General features: G+C 45.4%; 1 long non-coding RNA gene across 1 annotated transcript in view; it reads left to right on the top strand.

Annotated features, from left to right (window-relative positions):
* The first annotated feature begins 9,670 nt into the window (after window positions 1-9,670).
* The window catches only part of LOC138828816 (uncharacterized), an 83,228-nt gene continuing 78,025 nt past the window's right edge, over window positions 9,671-14,873 (top strand). Inside the window, exon 1 of the long non-coding RNA XR_011372374.1 lies at window positions 9,671-9,758. This is a non-coding gene — a long non-coding RNA (uncharacterized lncRNA). The remainder of the gene's footprint in view (window positions 9,759-14,873) is intronic.

The following is a 14,873-nucleotide window of genomic DNA, read 5'->3' as shown; positions in this document are numbered from 1 at the left end:
TAAAAAAATCCTTTCTGACATTATCATAATTATGACATCATGTTGCCATTATGACACCATCAGCTCACGGACATGTAAAACTACAATGACATCATAGCATTGTAACATCTCAATGTCATTCTGATATCATAGACATGTGTTTGCCTATTATGTTATTTGATTGTATTTCTAATGTGGCATGTCGGTTGATATCAGAAACCCATTGTGAGTTCATGACCATTGTGATATCATGGTGCTTTAGTAGCATCATATTGCTATTGTGATGTCACAGTGCCAAATTGATGTCACAAAGGGATTCTGATGTGACAATGGTTATGACATCACAATGAGTTTCTGATATCAACCCACATGCCACATTTCAAATACAATGAAATCACAGATTTGGCATTCATAATGTGAATATGATGTCACAATGACATAATGGCAAATGCTATAATGTCATTCTCATTTTGTGTTGTCACCATAAGCCAAAATGTGATAACAACAATATGGTGTCACAATGATTATGACATCACACAGGGTTTATAATGTTACAATGGTTATGAGGTCACAATATGTTTCTGATATCAACTGATATGCCACATTTGAAATAGAGTGAAATAACAGGATATACATTCACAATGTGTCTATGACAGTAAAATGGCAATGCGATGTCATAATGCTATGATGTCACTGTAGCTTGGTGATGTCACAATGAGCTGATGATATCATAACGACAGTTTCATGATGTCACAAAGGGTTTGTGAGGACATAATGGCATGTCAGATCTTAACTGCCATTAGTTTATAATGAGTATATGAGAATGAAGTCACAATGACATACACAAATGAACTGTGATGACACAAAGGCCATTTTTTTTGTCAAAAGTGCTAAGGATCCTAACAGGTTTCATTTGTCAAAGTGTTAATGATATAAAAATGCATAAGTGATGTCAAACTAGTTTGTAATATCACACTTTATTTCAAATTTCAATTGCTACAAGTTCACAATGATACAAGTTCAGAAAAGGAGCTTGATGTCCCAAAGATCGTGCATTTTCTAAGATGTTATGAGGTCATAATAGGTTTGTGAAAGCATGATGGTACAGTAATATCACAATTGCAATATGATGTCAAATTATAATGTCATAAGAATGTTGTTATAATCACAATTAGTTGGTGATGCCATAATAGTGATGAGTTCAAAATCGTTTTATGATGTCGCAGTATAGATTGGTGATGTGACAATGGCATTTGACACCTCAATTGTCAATAGCTCACAATGAGTATATGAGTTTAGAATGGGATTGTGAGGATTCCAAGGCATTTGTTGGCACAAATGTGATGAAGTTGAATAGATTTGTGATGTGACAATGTGACACAATGGTCATTACATCTAGCAGTGTGATGTCACAATACTCAAGATGTCACAGTACATTATTAATATTTTATGTCATACCTGAAATAATATGAGGTCAAAAATAGAATGAGCTCTCAATGGGCCTAACATAACACACTGGCAACATGTCAAAACTTACGAGGGCAGGACATGTTTGTGTTGTCACATTTGTTTAGAGATATCACAATGGCAAAGTTTTGTCACAAAGGGATTGTGATGTCACAATGGTTATGAAGTCAAAATGTGTTTTTTATATGAACCCGCATGCCACATTTGAAATATAATGACATCACATAATAGGCATTCATAATGTAAATATGATGTCACAATGAAAATGTGATGTCATAATGGTATGATATCATTATAGATTTGGGATATCATAATGACCTGATGTCATAATGACAATGTGATGTCACACCTGTGATTATATTGTAAATGTTTTGTGATCTCACAATGGCATATCTGATCTCAATTGACACTTCACAATGAAGATATAGATACACAAAGGGATTGTGGTGTCACAAAGGCCATGTGTTTTTACAAAAGTGCTAAAGATGTCATAATGGGTTTGGGAGGTCTCAGGGTGATTGTAATGTCACAACAGCAATGTGATATCACAATGGCTTTGTGATGTCACATTGGTGAGGAGGTCACAATGGACAGGACAGCTTTGTGATGTCACAACAGATTAATGATATCACAATGGCACAGTGATATCACAAAAGGATTTTCATGTCACAATGGATTTCTGATATCCACCAATATTGCTTGCTTGAACTAGAATGAAATCACAAAATAGGCATTCACAATATGTCTATAATTTCACTATGACATGCTGTCATAATTCTATGATATTTAAGCTTGGTGATGTCAAAATGACATGTCTAATTTTATTGGTCATTAGATTACCATGAGGATCCCAAAGGTTGTTATGTGCTGAGTCCTTCAAAAGGCGCATTGTGATGAGTCCATTACACAGGTTTCTTTGTGCTAATTTTTTAAACTATGCTGTTTGTTGTCATCCAAAAAGGTGCTATGTTCTGAGTCCTTGTGAGGTAGGTATCCCTGAAAATTACACACACACACACACACACACACACACACACACACACACACTAACAGAGGGTAACCGTGCACCTGCTTAGTGTGTGAGGTGGATAGAGAATAGTCTCTCCCAGCTGTTGGACTGAGGGAGGGGTTCGTTGCCATGGGCAGCTGCTGGGGTTCAGAAGAAGCCCTGAGCTGAGGTGAGGCTGCTTCTTCCATGGCCTGTTAGCCTTAGGGAGTCAGGGCACCACAAGGTCAGGGATGGGGGGTGTGGTCGAGTGGGGAGGGGGCGTGACTGAGGAGAGGACAGGACGTGGCCGAGGGGGCACATATCTGCTGCAGCCAGGGGCACATGGGGGCTGGCTCAATTGTGCAGCATGGGTGGGGCGGCCCGGGAGAGAAGTGGGGGTCAGAGAGAGACAGCAGACAGAAGAGCAGGCACAAGCACCATGGGAGGCGGCATCAATGTCTGGCTTCTGCTCCTGTAGGATCACGGGTCTGGGCTAGGAGCACAGAGCACACAAAGCCAGCACAGCAAGCACATCCCTCCCACAGGCCATTGGAGGCTCAGAGGCCAAGTAAGCATTGAGTCTGAGATTCCAGTGCCAGGAGCTCAGCTGAGCCTAAGGCGGGCTCAGTCCTGCCACCTTCCTACCCCTGTCCTGGCCCCCTTTCCTGCTCTACCCGTGGCATTACGTTTCAAACATGGGCTGCTGGCTCGGACCTGCAGCACCTCTCAGAGTCATCCAGTGATGTGCCCCAGGCCAGCTTGTGGCCCTGACCATGTACTGACCCCCATCCTCTGCTCTGGGCCTGAGCATCTGCCATGATGCTGCCATTGCTGCCCACTACACCCAGAATGGCAGCCTATAGCATCTCCTAGCAGCACACATGAGTGGCCGTCCCAGGGGCCCGCACCTTGTGACCTCTCCAAATCCCCTCTTCCCCACCCCAACCCAGACTCGCGACTCCCACTTCCCTTCTCACATCCTAACCTTGCCTCACCAGTGCCAGGGGCCAGCCCTGGCTCTGCCACAAATGCTCCCCAGGAGTGGGGGGTGGGGAAGTTGGTGTCGACCCAAGGATCCCACCCCTATCACTAGTGTCAGTGTCCAAGGAAATGGGGAGATGCAGGGTTGGGTGAGAAGGTGGCATCACCAAGCCCCTGGCCTGGAGCAGTGGGAACCACACAACCCCACATGTTCACCCTTCCTCTCCTAGGTGGGAATTTTGTGGCTTTATAAAGAGGTGGGGAGCAGCAACTCCACACCTGCCTTCTCGGGTCTTTTCCTTTTTTCTGGGGGTGGGGGCGGTGTTGGATGCAGAAGATAGAGACCCTTTGCTGTGTGAGTTCTTGTCCTCTGTTCTCAGTCATCCTCTCACCTGAGGAGGGTATCAGAAAATCCGACTAGGGAGGTGAGAGCACTGGGGGTCAGATGAAAGGTGAATATCTGGAGGAACACACTCTCTCTGACACCCATACACCTGGCCTGTCCCCCCCTTGCCCTATGCCAGCTGTCAACAGTACTCACAGGTTGGTCACATTTCCCAGCTCTTCCAGCATCTGCTGGTGCTCCTGGTCCATCTGTTCTCCTTGTCCCTCCAAGAATCCACCCAGTTGCCCAGAAGCATCTAGGCTGGAAGTAGGGAATGTGTCCATGTTTGTAGTCTTTAGAACCCCATCCATTTCCTCAACACCATGCCCACCCCAGCTTAGACACCCATTTGGGGACCCATGACCCCCTGCTTGTTTTCAGTTCTTGCTATGAGGAGCCACCTGTCTGGGGATTTAATGCTGGTTGTACCCAAGGGGAGGAGTTTGGCCCTGGAGAAGGCAAGAGGCAGGGTGGTGCTGTGTCATTACACTGGTGCTCCCCTTGGGTGGGAACCCTTGCTTCTGAAAAGGGAATGGGGAATGGGAACCTGCATGCTCCAGCTGTACATTGTCCCAGATGAGTAACCAACAAACTTAAGAGAGGCACTACTCTGAGTCTGTGTGTGTGTATGTGTGTGTGTATGTGTGTGTGTGTGTGTGTGTGTGTGTGTATGAGAGAGAGAGAGAGAGAGAAAAGAGAGAGAGAGAGAGAGAGAGAGAGAGAGAGAGAGAGAGAGAGAGAGAGAGAGAGAGAGAGAGAGAGAGAGAGAGAGAGAGAGAGAGAGAGAGAGAGAGATCGATCATCTTTCTCCTTGTACAGCCTGATTGTGCTCAGGTGAGTGATCATTTGACAAATTGCAGGTACTGCATGGAAGACACTTCTGTCACTGTTCTGGATTTGTGTGTGTGTGTGTGTGTGTGTGTCACCATGTCTAAAAATAGCAAAAGCCTTTTATTTCTCTGTGTGTATGTATTTGTTGTTGTTCTTTTTTCATCAGTACCAAGTATGAGCCCAGCCACAATTTTTGTTTTCTCCTTCACAGTTTCATGGATCCTTTATGAAGATTTCAGTAGACATTCCTTTCCTCCCCTTTCCACCTCACTTTTCCCCTTTTCCTGTAACCCACAATAGCTGCTGGGCTCTCGTGGCCCTCCACTAGGAGACCTGTGTGAACTCGAGTGGACACCTGTCCTTCTATCCCAGGCCAGAAGTTTGGTGAGGCAAGAGTGTCCACAGCCACACTCTTCCAGACAGACACGCTGCTCTCAGTGTATAGTTGGAGCTAATTCAAGGGTTGGGAATGTGTCTGCCAAACATAATTAGGGAAGGAGATGGGAGAAAGGATAGGGCAGGGGCTGTGAAGCTATGAGGTTTTGGGGGCTGGCGTACAGTGTGACATGGAAGATGTTTCACCATGACCGAGGATGAGAGGGGATCCTTACCTAGGGCGTTTATGGCCTCTGTGGACATCCAGGCCCAGGGCTCCGGGGCCCCACTGGTGGCCTGGTTTCTCTCCCGGGGCAGTGCACCAGTGGTCAATCCTCCCTGGAGTCCTGCAGACTCCAATCTGTGTCCTATCTGGGATGTTTCAAGCTGGACAGTGGTAGGCAAGTCCATTCCCCCTGCTGGAGCCCGCTTGTTATCAGGATATGGCAATTAGATAGGGATCGATAAATCCCAGTTTCCATAACCTGCTGTAGGCTGTCTGGAAGCAAAAGGGGACCACTGATTTTGGAACACTTTAAGTTTGATTGGGACAATTTAAATGCTACATTTTCCAGGTTTTTTTTTATTTAAGCTGGCAATTTCCACTAATGCCTTGGATGGACGTTTTCAGCTGCCAAACAATGACGTTCAAAGCGTCACAGGCAGAGTTCCCAGGCCAGATTATTTCTTGCTTTGAACCTTGTGCCTTGACTAAGCCTTTCTCTGGCAGCTGCTGAATCTCCTTCAGTTCTCTCTAGGGTGACCACCTCAGTCGGGGACGTCCTGGGGAGCAGAGATTGTGACCTTGACATCCTCAGCCTGCAGCTGTGAGCAGAGACGATTCCCAGTAACTGCACTGGATTATGGGAGACTCTGAGATCCCAGGCTGCCTCAAAGATCCTTTGTCTGCACCATGAAACTTGGGGGCGGGATTTGGTAGACCATCCTGGCTGGTCCCAGGGGGAGGAGAGGAGGCCTCTTGAGCCAGTCATTCAGCTCATGGCAAACTCGTTCATACCTGAGTGGCGAATTGATTGCCACAGAGCTGGTCAGCCGCTGGACAGAGATCTTTGAGAAGATAGGCATCCTAGAGGCCCTGGAATCCAGTGAGTACATCATAGCTCACATCCTAGGAGTCAAAACAGTTAAGTGTGGTGCCACCAGGAGGGCATGAAGAGGGAAGAGAGAGAACTGTGGGAGAGCTTCATCAGGCTTCATCAGAGGAATAATTACAGGGGATACATACCTGAATCAGATGGGACTTTTCTGTAGTATTGTCATAGACAGATGCTCATTTATTTATCCAACAAACCTATACAGTGTGCACCATGCTCTGGGAGGTCTTAGACAATGAAAGGTTCCAGGACTGTTTCCACAGAACATGAAGAAAACTTGGTTTGAGCTGGATGCTGGTGCTTCTAGCCTGTCATCCTAGTTACTTAGGAAGCTGAGATCCAAGGATGGAGGCTTTTGGCCCGGGCAGGAAAGCCTGTAAGACTCTTGTCTTCAATTAACTACCAAAAACAAAACAACAGAAGTTGTATGGCTCAAGCAATAGACTGCTAGCCTTGAGTAAAAGTCTCAGGGATAGCACTTAAGCTCCGAGTTCAAGGCCCATGACTGACACAAAGAAAGGAAAGACACACAGAGAGAGAGAGAAACAGAGAGAGAGAGAGAGACATAGACAGAGACAGACAGAGAGAGAGAGAGAAAGAGAGAGAGGAGGGAAGGACAGAAGGAGAAAAAGAGGAAAGGAAGGAAGAAGGGAGAACATGCAAGACTTGTTTTGGAGTCCCTGGATCAAGGGAGCCAACCATTCACACAATCTCTGTGGGGACAGTTTCAGAGATTAAAGCCAGTATGTTGGATCAAGCCACTGACCCCTGAGCAAGTTCATGACATCCAAGAGCTGTGTACTCAACCGAGTGCAGAGGAAAGCAGCCTCAGTAGACCCTAGGGATCAGGGTGGGTTACCAGGTTTAATCATCCCTGGCCCCAACGAGTTTATTTTCTGGTCAGATAAGAAGAAAATGTCCAAGGGCTAGGGAGGTATTGGGGAGAGGGAGTGTGAAGGGTGGGGGCAAGTGATAATTAGGATGATGAAGAGGGAGGATGATTCCAGGTCAGGGGTGTCAGGATATTTTAGCTATGATTTCACCTGACAACCTAGACTACCAGTGATCGAGCCTTTGATCCAGCCACAATACTATTAAAAGTCCTGGCAACTTGGTATCACGGTTGACGACCTGGCTGTCATTCACTGCAGGATGCCTGTGCAGTTCATCCTTGGGGGCTGGGACTTTCGAGTGCTCAATTGGGCTCAATCTGAAGATGACACCCCTGGTGTTTATTCCTCCATGAGAGACAGAGGTAAGCATGCCACTGGCACAGGGCAGCCTGGGAATGAGGGCGGGAGTTGGGACCCATGTTGCTCTGAGACTTCATCTAGAAGGTGTTAGGGCCCTGTGACTTCCATTCTCAGTGGCAGAAGGGGGTCTCTTTCGTGGCTCAGTCTTTAATCTAGATGGCAGATTTGGGATTCAGAGAGGGCAGGCTGAAGGTGAGGCAGGGCTAGGTAGAAACTGGTGGGAAAACCAGAGGCACTGGGCTCTGAGCAGGGTTGCTTTTTTTGTTAATACTCAAACACAGGAACATTCCTGGGATAGATTAGCCATTTTCACCTTCCCAAGAGAGAGGGACCTAGAGCTCCCCAGTCTCAGTCCCTTGACCAAGAAACCCTTTGGTTCCCATATCATGTGTTTGGATAACTAGATCTCACTTTACTGTCCAGTGTTGAGGCAGAACTCTGAGAGATCTTGAGTCTTTGATAATTTCAGGGGATCCTCAGTATGAGATCGTACTTGAACGTCCTAATTTGGTGCATGGTCAGGCCCATCTAAGACTGCCATGGTGTAGGACAAATTATCTAGAGAATCATAGCAGGGTGGGAGAGTTCTGAGAGTCTTGATTATTATGTGTGAGTTTTGAGCACCCGTGTGCCCACCTGCTTCCCTTTCTTGGGTGGATTTTGCTAGGAAATGCTTAAAATTAGGGGGTGTTTTGTCTTTTATGCTCAAAGATAACCTTTGAACCAGAGCTTTACTTCTAGCTCTTTTGGGTTTAATTGGAAAACAAAGAGTTCTCATGGACTTGTTGCAAAGGGTGGCATCCAACTGCAGTCCTCAGATCTTAGTTTCCTAAGGGGATAAGATGACAATCATGGAAAATTATCTTTGGCCAAGTGCCAGTAGCTCATGACTGTCATCCTCAGTACTCAGGAGGTAAGATCTGAGGATCCCAGTTCAAAGCCAGCCTGGGTAGGAAAGACTCTGAGACTCTTATCTCCAACAAACAATCACAAAACCAGAAGGGGTGCTGTTGATCAAGCCTTGAGCTGAAGAGCTCAGGGACAGCACCCAGGCCCAGAGTTCAAGCCACACAACCAAAAAAAAGAAAGAAAGTAAAACATCTTTGCCTGCAAAAATGTGGAGGTGTGTGTGTGTGTGGGTGCTGTGGAGACCAGGTGCTGGCCTCACTTTACAGACATTTCTAAGAACTCCCCAAGTTTTCCCCAGTTTGAAGCCACAGTAGGATGGGCGGTGCCTTACCAAGAACTCAAGAGGACGAGGCCTTTGGCAGGCAGTGAGTGGGTAAATGGTGAAGAGATCGGAGTGTTGTGCCTGTATTCTCTCCATTGAAGGATGGGTTTGGATGCTGAGTGTCAAAGTTTGAAGTCAAGGGCTGCAAGAAGTTCGTGTCCTGACAAATTGAGTTTCCTCTGGGAATATGAACGTGGCTAAAGCAGGGTGCTGCTGGTGGCTCACAACTGTCATCCTAGCTACTCATAAAGCTGAGATGTAAAGACCACAGTTCAAGGCCAGCTTGGTGATACTTCATATCCAATGAACCACCAGAAAACAGGAACTGGCTTTGTGGCTCAAGTGGTAGAGTGATCATCTTCAGCTGAAGAGCTGAAAGTCAGTGCCCTGGCCCAGAGTTCAAACCCCATGACCAGCAATAAACAAAGAGGTGGCTGAGTTTTCAACATAGCAGTGTGTATGGTAGGAAATTCCATGCTGGGTTATGAGACATTCCAGATATGTTAGAGGCTCAGTCTTGTGTCTACAGTTGGACTGAGTACGATAGTGCCATCTTCTCACTGGTCAGATATGATCCGAATGGAGGGAGTTCGTGGTTCTGTTCTCAGGAACAGCTGAGGCCTTGGAATGTCCGTGTGTGTGTATGTGTGTGTGTGTGTGTGTGTGTGTGTGTGTGTGTGTGTGTGTGTCTGTTTACGTGTCTGTGTGTTTGTGTGTGTGTGTGTGTAATTTTCCCTCATCCTTCTCTGCCCCCTTCTTAGGTTCCTGTCCTCCTCTTTCTGACTTCAGATGGTGCCCTTCCTCCACACCAACCTTGCCTTTAGCTCCCTATCAGCATCTACAATGAGTCGAAAATTGCCAGTGGCCTGTGTTCCATATTTTCTCTGGGGCACAAGTCTGGCTGTCCAAATATTTGGCCGCCTCCAGCAGATTCTGGTACAGCAGTGCCAGCTGGCATAGGTCTCTCATGCCTCAGATGGAGGGCCTCAGTCATATGATGTCCTGTCCTTTTCCTCAGCTGGGCTTCTGACATCCCTCTCAACAGGCTGGCAATGGAGTGGGGAATGGGGGTTTGCTGGTGGGTCTGGCCAACTCAAGCTTGACAGCTGACTGAAGGCCACCCGAGCAAGGAGGATCCAGGGCTACATGGGAGGTGAGACCAAGGTGGCTTGGAAATATTGGTCGGTGTCTAGGTAATGTAAATGTACTTTATCACAGGAAAGTCGATCTTCTGGCCCCAGCTTGGCCTTCTAGACAATTTCGGATGCCCAGAATACAGAGGCACAGACTTTAGATTCCAGGGCCAGGGAGCTGGGAGATGAGAGAATCAATGTTCTGGCGTAGTAGTCTTTACCTGGCTATGCCCCTCCCCCCTTGTGTATGTTCACTTCTTAACCCAGTGTTGGCCACACACTGGCCACATGTGGCAGTACTGTGGAAGTGGCGGAAGTGGAGGTGAGATCTAGGATGACCAAAATCTGGATTTATGGCCTGCGGGGCTGGCAAAGTGTGTCTTAAAAAAATCTTTGAGCTGTAACTCTGGGCCTAGGCACTGTCCCTGAGCTTCCTTTGCTCAAAGGTAGCATTCTACCACTTGAAACACAGCTGAACTTTCATCTTTTTTAGTAGTTTGGTGGACATAAGTGTCTCATGGACTTTCCTGCCTGGGCTGGCTTCAAGCTGCCATCCTAAGAGCTCAGTAGCTAGAATTGCTGGCACCTGCTAATGATGTTAGTCTGTGTGTATGTGTGTGTGTGTGTGTGTGTGTGTGTGTGTGTGTGTGTGTGTGTGTGTGTGTGTGTGTGTGTGTGTGTTTACCGGGACAAGAACTCAGAGCCTAGATGTTATCCTTTAGCTTGTTTACACTAGGTTCGTGCGGTACCACTTTAACTACAGTAGCTCAACTTCCCAGCTTTTTGGTGATTCATTGGAGGTAAGATACTGCCCAGGATAGCTTTGAATCTTGATTGATCCTCAGGTCTCAGTCTTGAGTAGCTAGGATGACAGGCTTGATCCACCTTCGCCCAGCTGATAATGGCCTTTCTCCACATTGGATTTTGAGCTTCTGAAATCTTCTTTATTTTTTCTGTGCCTATACTGGGGCTTGAATTCAGGGTCTAAGCTCTGGTCTTTTAATATTTTCCCTCAAGGCTGGTACTCTACCAATTGAGCCACAGCTCCATTTCTGGCTTTTGGTGGTTCATTGGCAAGAAGAGTCTCACTAACTTTCTTCCCCTGAGCTGGCTTTGAACCACGATCTCTGATTTCAATCTCTTGAGCAGCTAGGATTTACAAGGGTTGAGTTACTGGTGGCACTGGGTAGAAGCTTTTCTTAAGCAAGTGTTCTTCCCTGCGTTTGCCCTGATTCCTCCATGCAAAGGAGGCCTTAGGGTCAATGGCTGTGAAAAATAGGCTTTCAGCCACAGGAAATGGCTGGGGTCCATGGTGAAAAATCAAGCTAATCTTCCCCTGGGCCCCATTCTGGACCCTACCCTCTGCCCTACCTGTGACTCAAGTACAAACCTTGACCCAGCCTTGAGTGTTCAGCCATACTTGCCTGAAGACACAGAGCCTTCATTCCTCCCACACCACCTGCTCTACACCACACCTCAGGACCTTTGCCCATGCTGTGTACCTTCTGCCTGAGGCTCTCTGTCCTGTTCCACATCTTAGAACTCCTGTGGAATTTTGGCACTAGTTATATCACCTCCTGGAGCAAGCCCTTCCTTCCATTCTCTCTCTTTTTAAAAAATATTGAGTTCCTAGAGATGGAACTTGGTAGACTGACTGGCAAATGCTCTATATTGGTGTGTGTGTGTGTGTGTGTGTGTGTGTGTGTGTGTGTGTGTGTGTGTGTGTGTGTGTGTGTGTGTGTGTGTGTGTGTGTGTGTGTGTGTGTGTGTGTGTGCCATTCCTGGGGTTGAAATTCATGGCCTGGATGCTATTCCTGAGTTTTTATGCTCAAGGCTAGCACTCTACTACGTGGAACACAGCTCTACTTCTGGCTTTTGGGGTGTTTAATTGGAGAAAAGATTCTCATATAGACTTTCCTGCCTGCACTGTCTTGCAATTATAATCCTCAGATTTCAGCCTCCAGAGTAGCTAAGAGTATAGGGGTGAGCCATCAGCACCTGCCATCTCCCTCTTACCTATAACCTCGGCCCTCCTCTGAGTCCCAGAAGAGTATGTCTCACCAAGCTCACATGTTTTTGCTAATCTTGGGCTTGAACTAAGGGTCTGGGATTAAGCCACAGTGCCACTTTTGGCTTTTTCTGTTTATGTAGTACTGAGGAATCGAACCTCGAGCTTCATGCTCTCTAGGTAAGCACTTTACCACTAAGCCACATTCACAGCCCAAGGCTCACTTCTAACAGGATCTAGGAGGGTGGGATTTCAGCACAGAAATCGCTGGCCATTTTATATCTTTGCCAGGATTTGGGACCAGCCTGAGACTCGGCAATGAGGAATGGTGAATGAGTGATAGCCACCAGGCCTCAGAGATCTAGGCTCACATCCTACAGAGGGATAGGAAATATGGAGCCAGAACCTTCCACAACTCATATAGCCTAGCAACTGTGGTCTCCCTGGAGGTAGTGGCTGGCTGCTAGATGTCCCAATGAAATACCTCAGCCAGAATGTAATGCATCTGTTGCATACACCAGCCCAGGCAAGCCTTCGGGGTTTCACTTATTAAATACCAGAGAAGGATGCTTTGTTCAAGCTACTGGCTCATACTTAGTACTCTCTGAGGGCTTTTCCCAGCTTGCCCAGGTTAGGGGTCTGGGCATGGGCAGCCTGCTGAAAGCCCATCGTCCATACATCTACACACAGAGACATGGAGTTACTGAATTCTTTTATTTCTTTGGCAGGTCCGAGGTTGAAATAGGAGACTAAGCCCTATCCCTGATCTCCTTTTGCTCAAGGGTAGAGCTCTGCCCTTGAGGTACAGGCCCAACCCATGGGCATATTTTCCTGTGATCTCTTAGAATTAAGAGTGTCTAGGACTTTCCTGCCCTGGCTGAATTCAAATTGGCATTCTCTACACCTCAGCCTCCTGAGGAGCTAGCATTAAATACAGGAGCCACTGACACCTGGCTTTCTTTTCTTCTTGTTCTTTTTAAAATCATGACAATCTGAAATCTTCACAGTGTTATTCCAATTGTTTACACTTGAAATAAATTATCTAGGCCTGGAGTTAGAATGCCAGGACTGCCACTCACAAATGGAGGGAGATCCTGACAAACTCATTCCTATTTATGTGAATGCTAATGGAATATTATCAAAGTAATCAAAGTAATAATTAAATTTGCAGTTAATTCATGATTCTATTTTAGAATGCCACAGAAAAATTATTGAACTTAAATCTTCCATTCTAACACCATGGTATGATTCCTCTAATGGAAGGATATTGACGAATTTTTAATTAATTCTTTCATAAGTATTCAGCCATTATATTTCATTAAATGGAGAAATAACTTAAACTAATAATTGGTAACTATATATATATATATATATATATATATAATTTAATGATATCCTCTATATATTGGGCACTATTGTGGCTTGATCACAGGTCCTCAGAATTTCCTGGCAGCTCAGTTTTCCAGAGGATGGTGAGCCAAGACTGTGACCCCATTTATGGATTGGGCATTCTAGGCCATGAGTTGAAATCTCAGCATGGCCAAAAATTTATTCATGGAGTAAGAAGCCACTTTTTACACATTTTTTTTCCTGAAAAATATCCTGGGTTTCAGTATGATATATAATCTATATGCAAATATATCCTGTGTGATAGGATGTAATAAATGAAATGTTATGTGTATTATAATACTAAAGAAATAAGTGTAATAAACGTCATACTCACTAAACCCATGCATGTAAATAAATCTCATATATGAATATTATTATTTCATTTTGAGGCTTCTATTCAGGCCCTGGGAACTGGTCTAAAATTTCTTGTCCTCAAGAACGGTGAGCTTCCCCTTGAACCACAGTGCCACAGAGTTACCCAGACCCTGAGTTCAAATCCCAGGCCTGCCAGAAAAGTGGTGCAAATTTAAAACCAGGGCTTTTTTTCCTTTGGCTAAGCACAGGGCTTGAACTCAGGTCTTGGCATCTCTGCCACAGTTGACCCTTGGTTCCTGGGACCCAAGTTCAAATCTCGGGGTTGGCAAAAAATAAAAAGGAGAAGGATAAAACAGAGAAGTTCAATAACATGGTCTTACATTTTTTCCCCTTTGCATTCTGACAATCCTGGGCTTAAATTAAAAGGCCCAGAAAGTGTACATGATCTTGCGTTTGGCTGGCTATGAGGGAAGCCATAACCGAAACTTCAACTTAGGCCTGGAGGTCGAATCCTGGGACTTCCACTAATGATTGTTGGGAGATTCTAAGAAATGCATGCCAATATACATCCATACAAATGGAATGTTATAAAAGTAACCATTAAATTAGTAGTGTATGAGTATACTATAAAATTATACACAATAATTATACTACTTTGACTAATTTTCAATTAATACCTTGTTATATATTCAACCATGATACTTAAAACTTGAAGGAATAATTTATTTGTCAATAATTACTAGTAATATATGTAATTTCATAATATACAGACAACTTTCTCTTATTTTATACATATGTATACATATATATATATACATATATATGTCAATCTACATATTTATTTGTTTATACACTTGTCATTCCTGGGGCTCAGTTGTATAGTGATGGCTTGTACATACAAAGCCCTGGATTCGATTCTCCACTACCACATGCATATAAAAATTCGGAAGTTGTGCTGTCACTCAAGCACTTGAGCACTGGCTTTGAGTGCAAAACCATAGGGACTGTGTCTAGACTCTTACTCAAGACCCAGGACTGGCACCAAAATATGATTGAATGTTGTGAATGCAACTCTATAAGTATAGGACTTCAAATACCTCATCACAGAGCAAGCCATGAGTCTGGTGCTGACAGCTGCCATCTAACCTGACTTAGCCAGAGTTATGCCACTGCAAGCCAGCTCCACAGAACCACATGCTGCTGCCTCGCTCACCCCTGTCATCAAGATATTCGGGGGCTGAGATCTCACACTGATGGGTTTAAAACCCAGCCCTGGCAGGATGTCTGTGAAATTCTGTGCTGTGGCTCAAGCAAAAGTTCATAGGACAGTACCCTCAACATTTTAGTGCAATCCCTATGGCTGACTCCCTCCCCCCCAAAAAAACCCCCACCAATCTCAGTGATTAGATGTGAACTTTGTGCA

This window comes from Dipodomys merriami, unplaced genomic scaffold (assembly GCF_024711535.1).
Source record: "Dipodomys merriami isolate MVZ:Mamm:240054 unplaced genomic scaffold, mDipMer1.0.p SCAF_165, whole genome shotgun sequence".
Lineage (NCBI taxonomy): Eukaryota > Metazoa > Chordata > Mammalia > Rodentia > Heteromyidae > Dipodomys > Dipodomys merriami.
The sequence above is the reverse complement of the archived record's forward strand: the minus strand, read 5'-3'. Positions and strand labels throughout refer to the sequence as shown.